The 15314-nt window shown below is 45.2% G+C and overlaps 1 long non-coding RNA gene across 6 annotated transcripts in view; it reads right to left on the reverse strand.

Moving 5' to 3' along the window:
- LOC138067440 (uncharacterized) overlaps positions 1 to 15314 on the reverse strand; it is a 41153-nt gene that overhangs the window by 19799 nt on the left and 6040 nt on the right. The window contains exons 1-3 of one of the 6 annotated variants that reach the window (XR_011141379.1): positions 11570 to 11906; positions 11040 to 11160; positions 5961 to 6151 (exon numbers count right to left, since the gene is read on the reverse strand). This is a non-coding gene — a long non-coding RNA (uncharacterized lncRNA). Of the gene's footprint in view, positions 1 to 360; positions 485 to 5960; positions 6152 to 11039; positions 11161 to 11569; positions 11912 to 15314 lie in introns of those variants that run through there. The other 5 variants (XR_011141375.1, XR_011141380.1, XR_011141376.1 and 2 more) reach the window with 5 other exon arrangements.

Raw genomic sequence — 15314 nt, forward strand, 5'->3', positions numbered from 1 at the left:
AACAAGATACTTTGTGCATTATGCACATTTCCAAAATGACGAAACCAGAGGACAGAGCAAACGAAACTAAATGCCCAGGCTGCTTCATGTAGTTTCCATACCTTCGCGAGTCACAGACGAAACAAACTCCTAACACTTCTCCACATCATCATCTCCCCACTCCCAAGGAAAGGAAAAGAGGACCCTTCAGTGCTGTTACAAGACAAACGTTTAGCATTAGGCCCTCATCTCAAGGTTGTTAAGAAAACCTAGCACTGATCCTCCTTGTTCCTAGAGAAGAAAGCGGACACAAAAAGGTGAAGAAAACATCACCAGTACTGAGAGAAAGAACAGTAAGAAAACAAGTTTAGTGTTACAGACCTGTTGCCAAGTGGAGGCAGATCTTTCCTTGTTGACATGACACAGATTTTACTCTTGGGCTAGGTGTTCTGTACAGGAAAGAGCTGGGATCCCCCCCAGCTGCTCCACTGGTTTCAGTCTGGTTAATCTCTACCAGTAATGCACTTGCCAACCCTCTCCCTCTTACGACCATTGTAAGCACCAAGGTTAAAGATCAAAATCTGAAAACAAAACATGTTGAAAGACTTGTCTTCTCTGCAAGTGAGAAGAAAGCTTGTCTAACTATTCAGACTGCGTGCTTTTCAGTATGAGCACGCTGGATTATCAGAACCTACATGACACCTTTCATCAGGGGATCATACAACACAGTGCAAACAAGCTGCGTGTTAACCCTCTAAGGCAGGGATTTATCAAGATTTTCCCTATTTCACTGAGCAGAAGACTGAAGAACAGAGGAGCTTAGGGATTTGTGTAAGGTCACATAAAAGCAGCAGAGCTGTGAAGGGAGCCTCCAACCAAAATAACACGGGCACACAGTAAAAATTCCAAACTCCACTTCACAGTTTCTCTAATTCTCATGGGATCCACAAGCCCTGAGATTTCAACAGGTCAAGTAAGCCAGGGTTTGCTCAAGGATATACATTCCTTTTTTTTTTTTTTTTTTTTAAATCATGTAACCACTATGCAACCTTGACAAAAAGTTCAGAGGTTTCTTTTCTCTAATATCGGCGCTTGCTTTTAAGCGGGGAAAGGGGGAAAGGGATGCGAGATCCAGATGAACATACAGACACAGGACAAGCACTCCAGCCTCACTCCATTTCACTTGCAAATAGCATCATCATTTTTCTGTTCGGGTGCCCCAGAGTAATACTACTCTATGGCCTGTACACAGCAAAAGCAAGAATCTCTCATCAGAGGATAATTACCCTGCAACAGTCATACAATCAGAAAGCAGTATTCTAGCACAGACTGCGAGAGTGCCATCTAGGAAAAGCCGGACAGACCTCGGAGCCGAGAACGCCGTAGGGCAGGTACCCTGTCATGCAGATTAGGAAGGGCCTTTAGGCACCGCGCACCCCTGTTACCACAGGGCTGTGCATCCCCCTGAACAGCTGTAGCACTATCCTGTATTTTCCAGGCGGTAAGGGAATAGTGCAGGAGATGCACGAGCAGGTTTTGAGGTTGGTTCTGGAAGGACAACCTCTTGCCGTAGTCTTAGATAAAAACCACAGCTCTGTAGGAATGCAGAACAAAAATAAGCTACACATCCCACAGCCTCATCCAATGTGTCTATACTGACACTAAGTGACAACTTCTACCTTTTGCAACTACTGACACCATTAGATGTTATAAATCTACTGAGTCAACATTTCAGACAGAGGACAAGGGATTACAGTCTCTGCAAAGGACAAAAAGTTGTGAAATCTGAACCCAACAAAGATACCCTTCCGTAACGCAAAACACGATAGGTTGTGCTTACAGACCCAGCAGGAAACCTCCACCGAGCTTTGGAGCAGCTAACGGGCTTCTCATTTGCAGCAGACATACTTCTTGGGAGAGTCATTCTTCTCAAACAGAAAGTGCTTTAAACTTTTTAAACAACGTAACTTTAAAATTGGCAGGCACTATGACGCTACGTGTGAAAGACTAGACTCTCACTCACTTCCCAGAAGGCTTGAAGGTTACAGCCAAGAGCATATGAAGGCCAAAGAGATGCCTCTCATGAACCTGCAAGAACCCTTCTTGCTTTCTTAAGCCTGAGAAGACTTTTGCTTCCAAAGCTCTGCAACATGGAATTCCCAGAAATGTGAACATGCAAAGAAAAAAACATCCCTAGAGAGCTGAACCATATTAGTAACCTGCCTCTCCCTACTCAAAGTTGGTTCAACTAGAAACGCTGAATCCCAAACCTGGGAAATTATGAGTATGGATTCATAACGCCCTTACAGGCATGGCAGAGTTCCCAGTGATTTCATACAGTCAGTACTCAAGTTACAGAACTTGGATCTTGATTTACAAGTGGCATCAACTGAACTTCTAAATCCAAATTCTGATATACCTTCAAAGTCTAAACCCACGACAACCAACTTCTTCCATTAGCATGGAAGCATGATCATTTAAAGGAAGAAATGTTGCTCCAAATCCACTTGGGTGACAAAATACACACGCACATGATGCTTAAAAGGTCAAAAGCTGAGCGCTCATTCACTGCTTTTACCGTACTTTAGGAGACATGGGTGGATGGAGAACTAACTGCTGCCAATAGAAACATTGTTTCTTATTCACAGGGACATGCAGGAGCAAAACCAAAATTACTCAGAACAAATAGTACTGAAATTACTCAGGTCAAGGACAGTGGAGCCAAGAACACCCAAGAAGGGTGGGACACAGGTATCTTACTTCATCTTGTCATTTTAAAGGGACTCGTTAGGGTCTAATTCTCCTGTTATCGTGAAGAAAATCACTTGCATGACAAAAACCTCTCCTTCCTTTCCTGCTCTTGTATTCTCTGAACGAGTGAGACAGTCTCTCTGAATTCAGACCGCACAGAGCTCCGGAATACCGTGACCCTTGCAGAAGCGCAGGACAAGAGCTGCTGAAGTCAGCACCTGCAGTACTGGCAAAAGAAACCAAACACAACAAAACAGTAGGCTTCATCAAAGGGGGCTAAAAGAACAGGACTTTTGGATTTCGTTCCCACGTAGTTAAAATTGGGTGAGCCACGGAAGTAGAACCAAATCGCTGCACGCTCACTTCCATTAATCCAAGTGCAACTTTGCCTCTTAGAGCTACACTGCAGCTCAAGTAATGAAAACGCAGTTTGCGTAGAGACACACAAGCAAGTTTCAAACTACCATCCCAAATGACGATACAGATACAATCCCAGTCAAGGTCCCAAAAATTTACTCTTGACTTCTGGCCAGGTTTTACAGGCTGCAATAAACCTCTGGTTGCTGCTAACACAGGTACAGGAAATAGAGTTACAAACTCCCCCCTAGGGTTACAGGTTAGTCTCCTGCTCAGGCAATAGAGAATTTGTTAAGATTACATAATAACGTTTGGCACCAGCTCCTGCTAAGCTCAGGTAAGGAGCAAGTCAGCAGCGTTAGGGGTCTGGTCTCCATGCTCCTTGTCCACAACGGCACGTCAAAGCGGAGCTCTTTGCCCTTTCTGCTCTCTCAGTCTCTAGCAGAGGCAGTGATTGCGGGGCCGGGCAGGCGCCATCCGGGGCCCAGTGGGCGGCCTTCCCGTGCTATCCCTCCCACTGCACTGCTTCTGCCCTTTCCTTGGGTGCTGGCAAGGCTTTGTCCTTGAGCCAGCCCATGACAGCACCCACCCTAAGGACAAACACAAGTAGACTCCTGCTTGGTTTCCACGGCAGCGCTTGCACAAATGATTTTGCTTAACAACTCATCAGCATGCCACTAGTCTTTTTCCACTGCTAGTGTGTCTCAGCAAGTCTCAAGCCTGGCAAGTACAGCTACCTATCTATTCCTGACAGTTTGTTACAAAGCATACATAAACCAGTCAGTTCACAATCCCAGATTAGAAAGTGTCACCAGTTAGTATCACCTGATGGTACTGTTTAGCTAAGGATTTTTTTTAAAGATGTGTTTATAGCAGTCATTTTGATAGAATAATCATAGCACTTAGTGCTGGCTTTCATCTTCCTCATGTGACTCACTTCTTCCATTTTCTAGTGCTGAGCCATGATTGCTGTAGTGGTTTAGCTATCTGCACTAGTGCTAGAAATGGGCTTGTGCCATGAAATTTAGATCTGGATCAAAAGTGCTGGACGTCTGCGGGAGTTCAGCTCAGGAGGTTTTAATTGTTCTGTTTGCAGAGAGGCTGACTTATCTCTGCAGCTGGCTCTGTCTGCATGTCTGCCAGCTGAAAAGGGACAGGGACAACCTGAGGCTTAAAACGGGCAAGACAGATTTCGCTTCAGTCTCATCTCTAAACGTATGCTCTTAGAGATATCTTCATTTTATGTACACATATAAATAAATAGGTACAGAACGTCAGAACACGTTTGAAAGCTTCCCTCCTCTGAAGGACTTGTATTCCCAAATTGAAACAAAAGTAGCAAAGATACCCTATTAGATGGAAAAAAAAAACCCACTTTGTTTTGGAAATAGCAAGAACTTTGACATGTTTCTGAGAGAATCTGAGAGGTTTTGTCTCCCCACACTGAAAGTGCCAACAGACCCATCAGGGAGGTATTTCCCTGTGGTGGTGGTGGTGGTGGTGGTGGTGGTGGGGGGGTTGCAAGGCTGGAGGCATTCAAAGCTCTGGGGCCAGCAGCCCACCAGTCCGGCCTATGGGAAAGGCCAGAACTCCTCCGCTGGCAGCCCTTGGCCAGGGGGTGGCCAAAGCACCCGTCCCTTCTGGTGCCAGTACAAGGTGGCTGGCACACGGCTCCTGAAAGCCTTGACGGGAGCTGCACTGAGCAAAACGAGCAGAGGACAAAGAAGAGAATAGTCATTTCAGTTCCCTGTAGTGTTTCCTCATTTTAGATGCCTCCTGGCTTTTCCCAGTAGCATTAGAAATAGAGTGCAACATACAGACTTCCAGCAACACTCCTTCAATTCACTTTCTCGCCAGTTTTCAACAAAAACTGCCCATACTTTATTTGCCAATTTTTATGGAATTTTGGCTGAAACGATTTTTAACTACTTGATCTAGATCACATTTATTATCATCATCATCAGTGGAAAATATTATCTTCTCGGATTTCCTTATACTATAAGCAGTGGGAATATAATTAATTCATTCTGCAGTTTTACAAATATTTAAATCCACTACAAATACATCACTGAATGCATTTTCTCAAATTTCTATGCTGTTTGCAGCTCTGTTTCTGGCAGCACCGATATTCTTCTGCTGATGATCAGCTTGCCCTTCAGCCCTAGAATAATCCCTGGAATAAACCTATTGATTAATTCTCTTGCAGCATACTAATTTATATGGCAATAGGGAACTATTTGTATTGCTAGAGACTATTTCTCCCTGACACGTGCACACATTTTGACTTCACGTTTGATGCATCTCACAAGCTGTCCTGAAGTTTGACTAGCTATCCATCATCCCACTGCAGCTCAAACACTTCTGTTACAAGAAATTCCATTAAACACTAGGGGTCAGTCAACTGTATTACAAACGTAACGCAATTTACTACAATGTATACTTAATGGGGCTTAAGGGAGAGGAGGGATCATATGCACAAATTACAACTTTAGGAATCAGACCTAACCTATACCGCATAAAGTCTGAACTGTTATTCGTCTGTGATGAATCCTTAATATAACCCCATGCCTAAATTCTTTCACCAGACTATTTAATCTGCACCGTACCATCTTTTAGGATTTATCCGTATCTGTAACTTACCACGCATTGATCAGAAAAATTTTCCACTAAAAAAAAAAAACCCACACAACCAAAAAACTTGCTTGTGAATGCAAGTTTTGTTGCTGCTACTGTGAGGAGTGAGATGGGAGTTTAGTTTACTTGCAGCAAAGCAGGAGGTTGGTCCCACCCGGCATCCCCCTGGTTTCCTAGTGCCTTGTATCATCTATTGCCATGCCTGTCACGGTGCCACCACAACCGTGGCAGGAGCTCACCTTGCAGGCAGTGCCGATGTGCAGGACGAGATTTTCTTTTGCGGTTCCAGCTCTTGAGGATTTTTGATCGCTCTGCTGGATTCCCCACCTGCTGGACAAGCTAGCGCCTCTGTGCAGTGCAGCGCCCAAGCTTTTGGTTTCCCTGCCTTCTGGGGAGAGGTGTGCAGCAGGACAGAGCTGACCTCCAGCCACTGCGAGAAACAAATCCATAAAAGCAGTTATTCACCCAATAATGCCGGTGGCAGCCAATGGGACGGAAGAGCGTCCCGGATTACCAGAGTTCTCATGGAAACCTAGGCTTTACTGCTACCTGAACTGGACCGTACACTTGCAATAAAATCCATTGCTGCACTTTATGGGTGTCACTCAAGAAATCTGTCTCTGCTGCAGGTGAGTAGGGAACCAAACAGGACCATCATAACATCAAAATCCCCAACCTCAGTACGTTCAGCCAGAGAAGAGACAGTCCCAACACCACTGGGACGATCAGTGAAACAACATGCACCACAGAGCTAAAACTGGGACTGTTTCTAGTATGTCTCAGCTCCTCTCGCCCTTACAGTTGTATCATTGAGGCTGCCTCATCTACTCTATCTCCACCTTCTGTTTAAAGAAATGCAAACCATTTCACTCCAAGTAGGGACGGACTTTCTCAATTCCCCTTACTGATGAGCGAGAATGACTGCTTCACTTCCTCCATCCTGCCATGCACTATGTGGCTGCTTACACCATCTTTCTTTGAACGATCTCTCTTCCCCTCCACCCTGCATGGCCACCTATCCAAAGGTTGCAGCACTGCACAAACTAAGAGGACAGAAATAAAAGCTTAACTACAGAGACAAGGAAACAGCTGAGGATTAAAACAGGCAGCCAGAGACTGCAAAAACATAAATGATTCAAGGCAGGACCTGGGAGTCCTGCTGGACAACAAGTTAAACATGAGCCAGCAGTGTGCCCTTGTAGCCAAGAAGGCCAATGGTCTCCTGGGGTGCATGAGGAAGAGTGTTGCCAGCAGGTCGAGGGAGGTGATCCTGCCCCTCTCCTCAGCCCTGGGGGGGGGCCTCCCCTGGAGTACTGTGTCCAGTGCTGGGCTCCCCAGTCCAAGAGAGACATGGCACTGCTGGAGAGAGTCCAGCGGAGGGCTACCAAGATGATTAGAGGGCTGGAGCACCTCTCCTATGAGGAAAGGCTGCGAGAGCTGGGCCTGTTCAGCCTGGAGAAGAGAAGACTGAGAGGCGATCTCATCAACGTGTACAAGTATCTGAAGGGGGAGTGTCAAGAGGATGAGGCCAGCCTCTTCTCCGTGGTGCCCAGCAACAGGACAAGAGGCAACGGGCACAAACTGAACCACAGGAAGTTCCACCTGAACCTGAGAAAAAACTTCTTCACTGTGAGGGTGACAGAGCACTGGCACAGGTTGCCCAGAGAGGTGGTGGAGTCTCCTTCGCTGGAGATATTCAAAACCCGTCTGGATGTGATCCTGGGCAATATGCTCTAGGTGACCCTGCTTGAGCAGGGAGGTTGGACTAGATGATCTCCAGAGGTCCCTTCCAACCTAAACGATTCTGTGATTCTGTGAACTCATGCAGACTGCAGCTCTTGGGAAAGGTAAAAAGAGGAAAAAAGAAAAAAAAAAAGAGAGAAAAAAACCCAAGAGCAACCTTAAGGAAATCTGATTTAGGGAAGAGACTTGCACAGCAGTGCAGTTCTCTCAAAGTGATTCATACAGCCGGTCCCAATCAGAGTCAGTGGTCTCCTTTCACTATAGAGCAACATAACAGTTCGATGCCTTCTTGCAAAAGAAAGCCGGCTTAAGTCAGGTCAGACATACCACTGTGCGGACAAATCCCACCTTGCCTCTGCACGGACCATTGTTTTCCCCTTGTCACAACATGCTCTGTAAGAACAGACACAGACGTTAGTCTGCTTTGCACTGAATTTGCCTAACCTCCTCTCCCAATACCCCCCCCCCCCCCCGCCAATTCTTCTGAGGCAGAAGATGTTGAAAATGCCCTGCTGGCTCCAAGACTGGGAAGAACTAGAATGCTAAAACAAAGGGGGAAGGGGGGGTAACCCAAGCCCTTTGTTCCAGTTGGCACAAAAGCTTCATTCTTTTAAGAGCTCATTTTCTCCTTCCCCCCAACAGCTGACAACTCATGGCAACTAAGGACAGGGCTGCTATTGTCATTAAGCAACTACTTGTCCAATCTACGTAGGAAAAAGAAGAGCTCCAGAAATGATGACATGTTCAAAGTGCTCACAAGGGCATCCCAAGAGAGGAATAAAGAGACAGAGCAGTGGAGGAAAGGGTTCCTGAAGCCTAACAGGGGAGACAGAAGTGACCTCACAGACACAGCTGCGGCAGAGGTCGAAGAGTCAGCCTGCCTTCCTAGGCAACCGGACACTAGCAGTCCGCCACAAACCGCATGCTGCAGCCTGGGCATCCTCTGCAAGCCCCCGCTTCTGAAGCCGTCTGGTCTGGGGCATGCCGCACACTGTGGCCCTGCCCACACTGCAAGCATTTCTGCACGAGATGACGGCAAAGAAAATTCTGGGCACTGAGAGAGCTCTTAATGCTGTCTTCTGCCAGTAGGATAGCTTATCTCGAGCATTCGGTGACTGACATGCACTGAGGGCACATACTTATGATCTTGCACAAATACTTTCTTCAGAAAAAACATCAGCAACAAAGCAAACAAACAACTCACCACACACCCACACAAAATGTGTTTATTATTAGAAATCATCTCGTTTTGTACAAACCATGAACCCTCCCCCACATAAAGCATTTTTGCATGTTCACCACTCCAGCCACACACTTAAGGGGAGGGCAGAGGCTATACATCAGAGCATTAACACGTGGGATGTATTCCAAATAAAGCACAACGCACATTTTTCCGTGAACGGTCCTAATCCTCGAAGCAGCAGCATGAGCGACTGTACTCCAGCCACGGCAGCATTCGTTTAACGTTCTGAATTGCTCTAGGATTGGCCTGCCTACAGTCTACCAGCCTCCCTCCGTCTGTCACATAAGGTAGTGCAGAAGAGCTTGTGCAGCCACTGTAAAGGTTGGCGGTGGCATGCCTGACACGGAGAGCACAAGCTGACCAACTTAGCTCTCCTCCACCAAGCGATACAGCCAGAGAGGCTAACACGCGGCTGCAAGTTGCTGAGCCTGGCACCAAAGCCTTTCAAGACTGTTATGCATTCATACAGGTGAACCTCCCACAGCAAGTGCAGGCTTTGTCAGCCCTTAGAGAAAACCCCTTCTTTACAGAGCTACTCCAGGGACTCTAAGCCTAAGCGACAAGAGTCGTCCAAATGAAACAAGGTGGGAACTCCCAAGCGCACCAACTTGCAAATACCCTTCGTGCATTGCTCAGCCTAGTACACCTTCATGACAGCAGCGCACACCTCCTGTGCAACAGCCAGTCAGCTGCTCCACCAACACAGCTCCTCGGCAGCTAACTGGTAGCTGGCTGAGGTAGCACACTTGGAGATAGACATGCGTGAGGCCCTCGCTGTTTAAGGGAGAACTGCCTTGACATAACTAATCCCCTGCCACCCCTCTGAAGGGAGTTCTGTATAGGTGCTGAGGAGGGCTTTTGTCATGGGGCGGAGGAGAGTACCTTAACTTGTAATCCTATATCCATCAAACAAACTTGCTATCAGTCATCACTGGCTGCCCAAGAAAGATGACACTCTAGCAAGTGAGGCTGCCTCAGCAGGGGTGAGGGGACTTTAGGCGTCCTGTCTGCTCCATGTTAGTCTCTTTGGCTGCCCTTAGTGCCCTGGTCTTGCAAACTTTGCATGACTTCAGACGTGTTTGCAACAGCCTGTTTATATTCATCACCATGAACATCTCGGTGCCTGCCAATGTTTTGAAACTGGCGCTGGCTAGGTTGCAAAAAACCAGATGGACGTGAGATAAGAAGAAACATGGGAATTTAAATTTCACTCCAAGCCTCAAAATTCCATCATCTTGCAGTAGGATGCCACAAGGCACAGCATGTAAAGTCCCAGCATCTTTCACAGCAGCAGCAGACCACCACATCTCGGGAAGCCTGACTGAAGAGCTGAGCGCTTGTTTGGGAACACTGCAACACTGGACAGTGGCCGTGAGACACCGCTAGAACTACTTTGGCTGCAGAATGACACAGTATTCACTGCACAATGGTTATGGATACACAGTGCAACTGCATAAAACCACTGTACATATCATGTTACCAGCCTCACGAAAGGCCCCTTCAGCAAGCCGTTTGCTGCATACATTCGTGCTCTGCCAGTAATGAAGCGGGGCACGCAGTGCCACAGGACAGCACAGTCACAGAAAACTGCTATTATTTTGCGGACCCTCAGCAACGCTTTTACAAAAGGAAAAGAAAAAAATAGCCTTTTCAGTCTGATAGACTCTTTCCCAGAACATCGTGGTTCAGTTCTCTTATCAGTTTTGAAACTCTACTGAAGAGCTTTGAGCTTCTCCGATTGTGAAATACCTAAGAAGCCACAGCAAACAGGCACTAAGCAAATAAACAATCTCAGTACAACAGCAGCTGCAGAAGGGCAGTAAACATGCGTTTTGGCCTTCCCCAGCTAAACAATGCAAGACAAAAACAAGAAAGCATCCATAATTAGGGCAATTTATAGCCCAAAATAAACCCTAAGATTGATGAAGAGCACGAGACTAAGAGAAACTATTCCTTCCATTTCACCAGTTTTGTAATCGCTTTGGAACGAGAGAGAAGAATTTAAGAGATTAGGGGAAAGTCATTCTTCATTCCCCACAGGTCTGATCCAGAGCTTATTGAAGTCAATGAAATGACTCCCACTCCAGCTCCAGTAGATTTTTAGATCAGGCCACAAGAGACGATTACTAAAGCTGCTGTGCAAGAAGAACCAAGTTTACTGAAGAAAAAAAAATTTAATTAGCCATTTTCCTTTAAGGTAATCACAGACCCCCCGAGACAGGAAAAATCCAGTGCATCTAGCCCTTGCACTAAAGGGGGAATTGCTGTGAAAAGCATCGATTTAAGAAAAGCACATGCTCAACGTTTTTCCACCCACTTACTGTTAACGTACCCAGGACGATTAGAGGTGATAATTGTGTTCTTCGGCTCCTTTCCCTCCCCCGCAGTGAACTTGCACATTTGATAACACTTTGTGCACAGTCACGCTCATTGATTTTTGCATGGCTCTTTCACTATAGGGAGGAGAAGGAATATTAAAATGTGAAAAGCTAATAGCATAGGACAAAAAGTGGAGGATCCACAAGCAGATTTGATTTAAACTGCTCTTAATTCATCATTTACAGTTGTTTGGCTTGCAAGTCCATGATGACTCTTTAAGTTGGAGTTTCCCCTGAAATTCTGCCTTTACAAGCAAGTTTTTTCAGGACTCTGTCCAGAAGGGGAAAATTAATGATCCTTGGAAGCACTGTTACCTTTTGGGTCACGTTTTTTTTTTCCCTTACTTGAGCTTTCTGAAACAAAGGCCCAGTCGAGAACTGTACTGGTTTCTCAGTTTCAGTAACAGTGCTGCAAATGGCATATTCTGCTTTAAGAAAAACAAAACCACAAAAACATAAGCAAAAAAATCCCCCAAAGCCATACCATGCAAGGTGAAGCAATGTTCAGTGATTCCATCCAGGTGACTTCCATGGGTCAGCAGTTGTCTACACTGTGAAGCTCCTCTACAGACATTCCTATCTTTAACCTTTCCAAGACTGAACTTATTTCCGATGCTTGATTTATCAGTGGACTTCACTATTCCGCTTAAAAATTTGAAGATAAAGCCAGCCAGCAGAGAGCACATTAAAAGTGGCAGCGCTTAGCTCGTTACGATGCAGAGGAGCAACTGAAAAATCAGAAGAACTGTAATCAAGTTTCCACACGGACAGGGAGACCTGTGGTGCTGACACACTTCCAGGGCAGTTCCCACATGAGAACTACACTACAACAGAGCTGTGTTAACCCAGGGATTAGGATGAAGCTGTAAACAGTATCCCTGCCTCTGCAACAGGGAGGGGAGAGAAGGCCTCTGGAGAGCCACCGCTCTCACCTCTCTGTGAGCTGCTTTTGAAGGTTTTCCATCCTCAGGCTGCGGATATAGATAGTGGAACACGTTCTGTGGCCCCCGGCATATAGATATTTTGGTAAAGAGGTCAAGAAGGCTGACCATCCCTTCACTGAGAAGTTGGGAGTCTTTCGATTCTCCCACCTTAACCCTGAGTTTACAAACACCCTCAGCAAAGCTACTGCCAAATTACAATGGTCTAAAGGAAGAGCAGCATATTAAGTCCTCATCTCAGTGGGTCACCGTAAGCCCCGAATCAGGCTACTGGCTTTTGCCACTATATGCCTGCTGTAAAAATCACGTCACTGAAATAAGGATTTGTCGCTCTTCCCATCTCTTCCTCTGACATTTAGCTGGTTGTTCTCCAATTCGTTTTCACTCCAGTGCGCTTGAGCCAAGCTTTAGTCTCACCCTGTTGTCTCCACCACGTTTCACGTTTCTGAGCGCATCTACCGATGAATACAAAACAATTTTCTACTTTCTTGCCAAAATGCAAAGGACACGATACCCTCAAGGAACGAGGCAGAGGCAACTTATTTATTTGGACCACTTAGATGATTTTGTTATTTTGAGGAATAAACATTTTTTTGAGTTGGGTGGTTTGAACATTCAGCATCCTTTTCCAAGTATGTCACTTGCAACATACCTTGTAGAGGTATGCTACAACTCCACTTTTGCTTTTAACAGATAAGGGTCCTCTTTGTATCTTATAAACAACGCAGGTTATAAAGAAACACAAACGTGTTCCGTGTCTATAATCAAAACAGCTCTAGTGATATTTATGGAAAGAAATCTTTTAATTAGGCCTGTCTCTACAAAGCAATAAAAAGCTCCAGAAAAATCTATTTATTCTCTTCAGATTCTAAAACTAGTGCTGACTCCTGCTGCTAAGGTTGGACTCAGGTCCTATTCCATCTGATGCAGAAAAGGAATTCCAATAGCTGGTTTTCCCAAGGCGTGTTATGCGCGCACACATTCCAGCACCGGCGCGCCTAATCCTTACCAGCACCACCCCAAGGGTTTGGATTTTGCGTCTGCTAGCTGCAGCTCTCCCAACGTACTGTGAGCATCCACAACTACTTCATACTACAGAAAAGGAGAGAGGCTCATAAATAACTAAAATCCAGTGACTCTTAGTTATTATCCATGTGTCTTCTATACTCCAAGGACCCAGTCGTGGCATGAAAGCAAGTGCTTGGATCCCATCTGAAACAGAGCTTACTGCACCTTCATACCACTGGGATTCTGGAAAACTCATCTTTGTGGCAGGTTAAATCTTGAATAGGGAAGGTTTTATCTGGCAGGTCACGTAGACAAGATCGCTGCCTCACCTGCCAACGACGGGGTTCACAGACTGTTCCTTCTAAGAAGTTTGCTCTCTGTTTTAAAGTTCCCAAATACTCTTAGGGAAAATCATGTAGTCTGTCGCAACTCCTTCAAAGAGAGCAAAAAATTGGTTCAATTTCTCAAGATGGATGCATTTGCAGAAGGACTAGATTGTTAGAACAGTGACGGCTTTTTTTTTTTTCTTGTTGCTTTTTATTTATTTTTGACTCTCAGCTTTCAAACAGGACCCCCTGCCTGTATCCTAAGAGGAAGGGGTCCTGAGCATTCAGTAATCTTCAACCGGCATTGACTGTGCAATTCACGACCTATTCTACTTGGCCATACTGATGATAGTCATTGCACTAAAGGGCAATACACATTTTTACTTCAGTTCCATGCTTCTTGCATTTAAATGTAATCTACTGTTAGGATAGAGGCAGCTCCTAACTGATGGAGCTACGGACAGGACGGAGGACTTTCAGAAGCCCCTAAGGAAGACAAGGACAGCAGTAACATTTAAAGTAAGAATCCTAGTTGTTATTAATACCTTGTCATGCCTACACTATTCCATTCTATAGAGCACTGTAAACATGCAGTCCTCAAGGAAAAGGAACATCTTATTTTGCTCAGCGCTACTAAGTCTGATAATCGTATTGCCAAATCAGAGCGTTACTATTTAGTTCTGCATTTGCCAGTACATTGGCCTGTGGAGTCATTTTCAAACTGGGGTATGGACCACTAATGAACAGTGATGAAGCAACCATTATCCATGAACGACAGCTCTTTTAAGTTTACGAGTCCAGTTCAGTCATTTCTCAGGACTTCCTGATGACTTTTCACCATTCAAATGCGTAATGGGACACTTCTGTACTCCACATGTCTGTTTTTTGTCAATATACTCGCGCATTTAGTTTTCCAGGACACACTGCTTCTGGAGAGGCAGCAAGCACTTGAGAAAGCTGAACTGAAGTGCAAATTGACCAACATATTAAAGCAGCAGAAGCTGCTGGTGAGCCAAATTGCTACAGAAATGGAGAGCTGAGAGAACCAAAAAGGTGAGGACACTAAAAATGCAGTAATATAGCCTATCAGCCTTACTTTCATCTCATCTCCTTAATTGTTTTTGCAAAGCACTTCAGTTTCTTGTGTGTGGGCAAGAGCGGAAAAAACAAGCCCTCTGGGTTTGAAACAGGAGGTCTGTGTAACATCTCTCCCTACACATGTCCCTCTACGTGATAACATGCAAAGCAGCTAAACTGTCCTCTTGGGAAGAGGCAGCATTTGCACAGCAGGCAATCACGGGTACTGTGCTATAGTTTTTTAGTATTAGTTACAATACTCCTATCACTGTAGTTCTCTTATTGGACTTCCACTCTGTCCTGATCTGGTTTGCCCTGCTCTGATGTTTCTGATTTAGAAAGCAATTTCTAAATCAGAAGCACTATGAAGAAAGAGGGACATCAGTCTCTGTGGCCTATCTGAACTTCGTACTCATCTGAGCAACGCTTACTTGCCAGTAGGATTCCAAGAAAAGTATGGAAGCTGATCTTTATATTAGCTTGCCAATATACTCCTCAGCTGCTACACAGGATACAGTCAGCCCATCCACTGAAGTTACTTTTTCAGACCAGATCTGAGCTATTTTATGAAGTCTAACTTTAATTATGTGAGATGAGGAAAGTATGTGGATTTCTTTGGGACCCCACAGATGAGCTTGCGAAGGACAAACAAAATCTGTGCTGTAAAAGACAAACAAACATGCCTGCAAACACATCACAATTGTTCACTCTGTCTTGAATTACAAAACAGCATTTTTTACATGGCTGGAGTCTTAGGTCACAACAAGTGTCAGTGGAGAAGAATTCAGAGAGGAGAGGATAGGATGCAATATGCTAGCAATACGTCTGGAAGAACCTGGCTTTGCAAGCAACTTTTCTCAGAGAAAAGGCTTTAATA

Source organism: Struthio camelus, chromosome 5 (assembly GCF_040807025.1).
Source record: "Struthio camelus isolate bStrCam1 chromosome 5, bStrCam1.hap1, whole genome shotgun sequence".
Taxonomy (NCBI): Eukaryota; Metazoa; Chordata; class Aves; order Struthioniformes; family Struthionidae; genus Struthio; species Struthio camelus.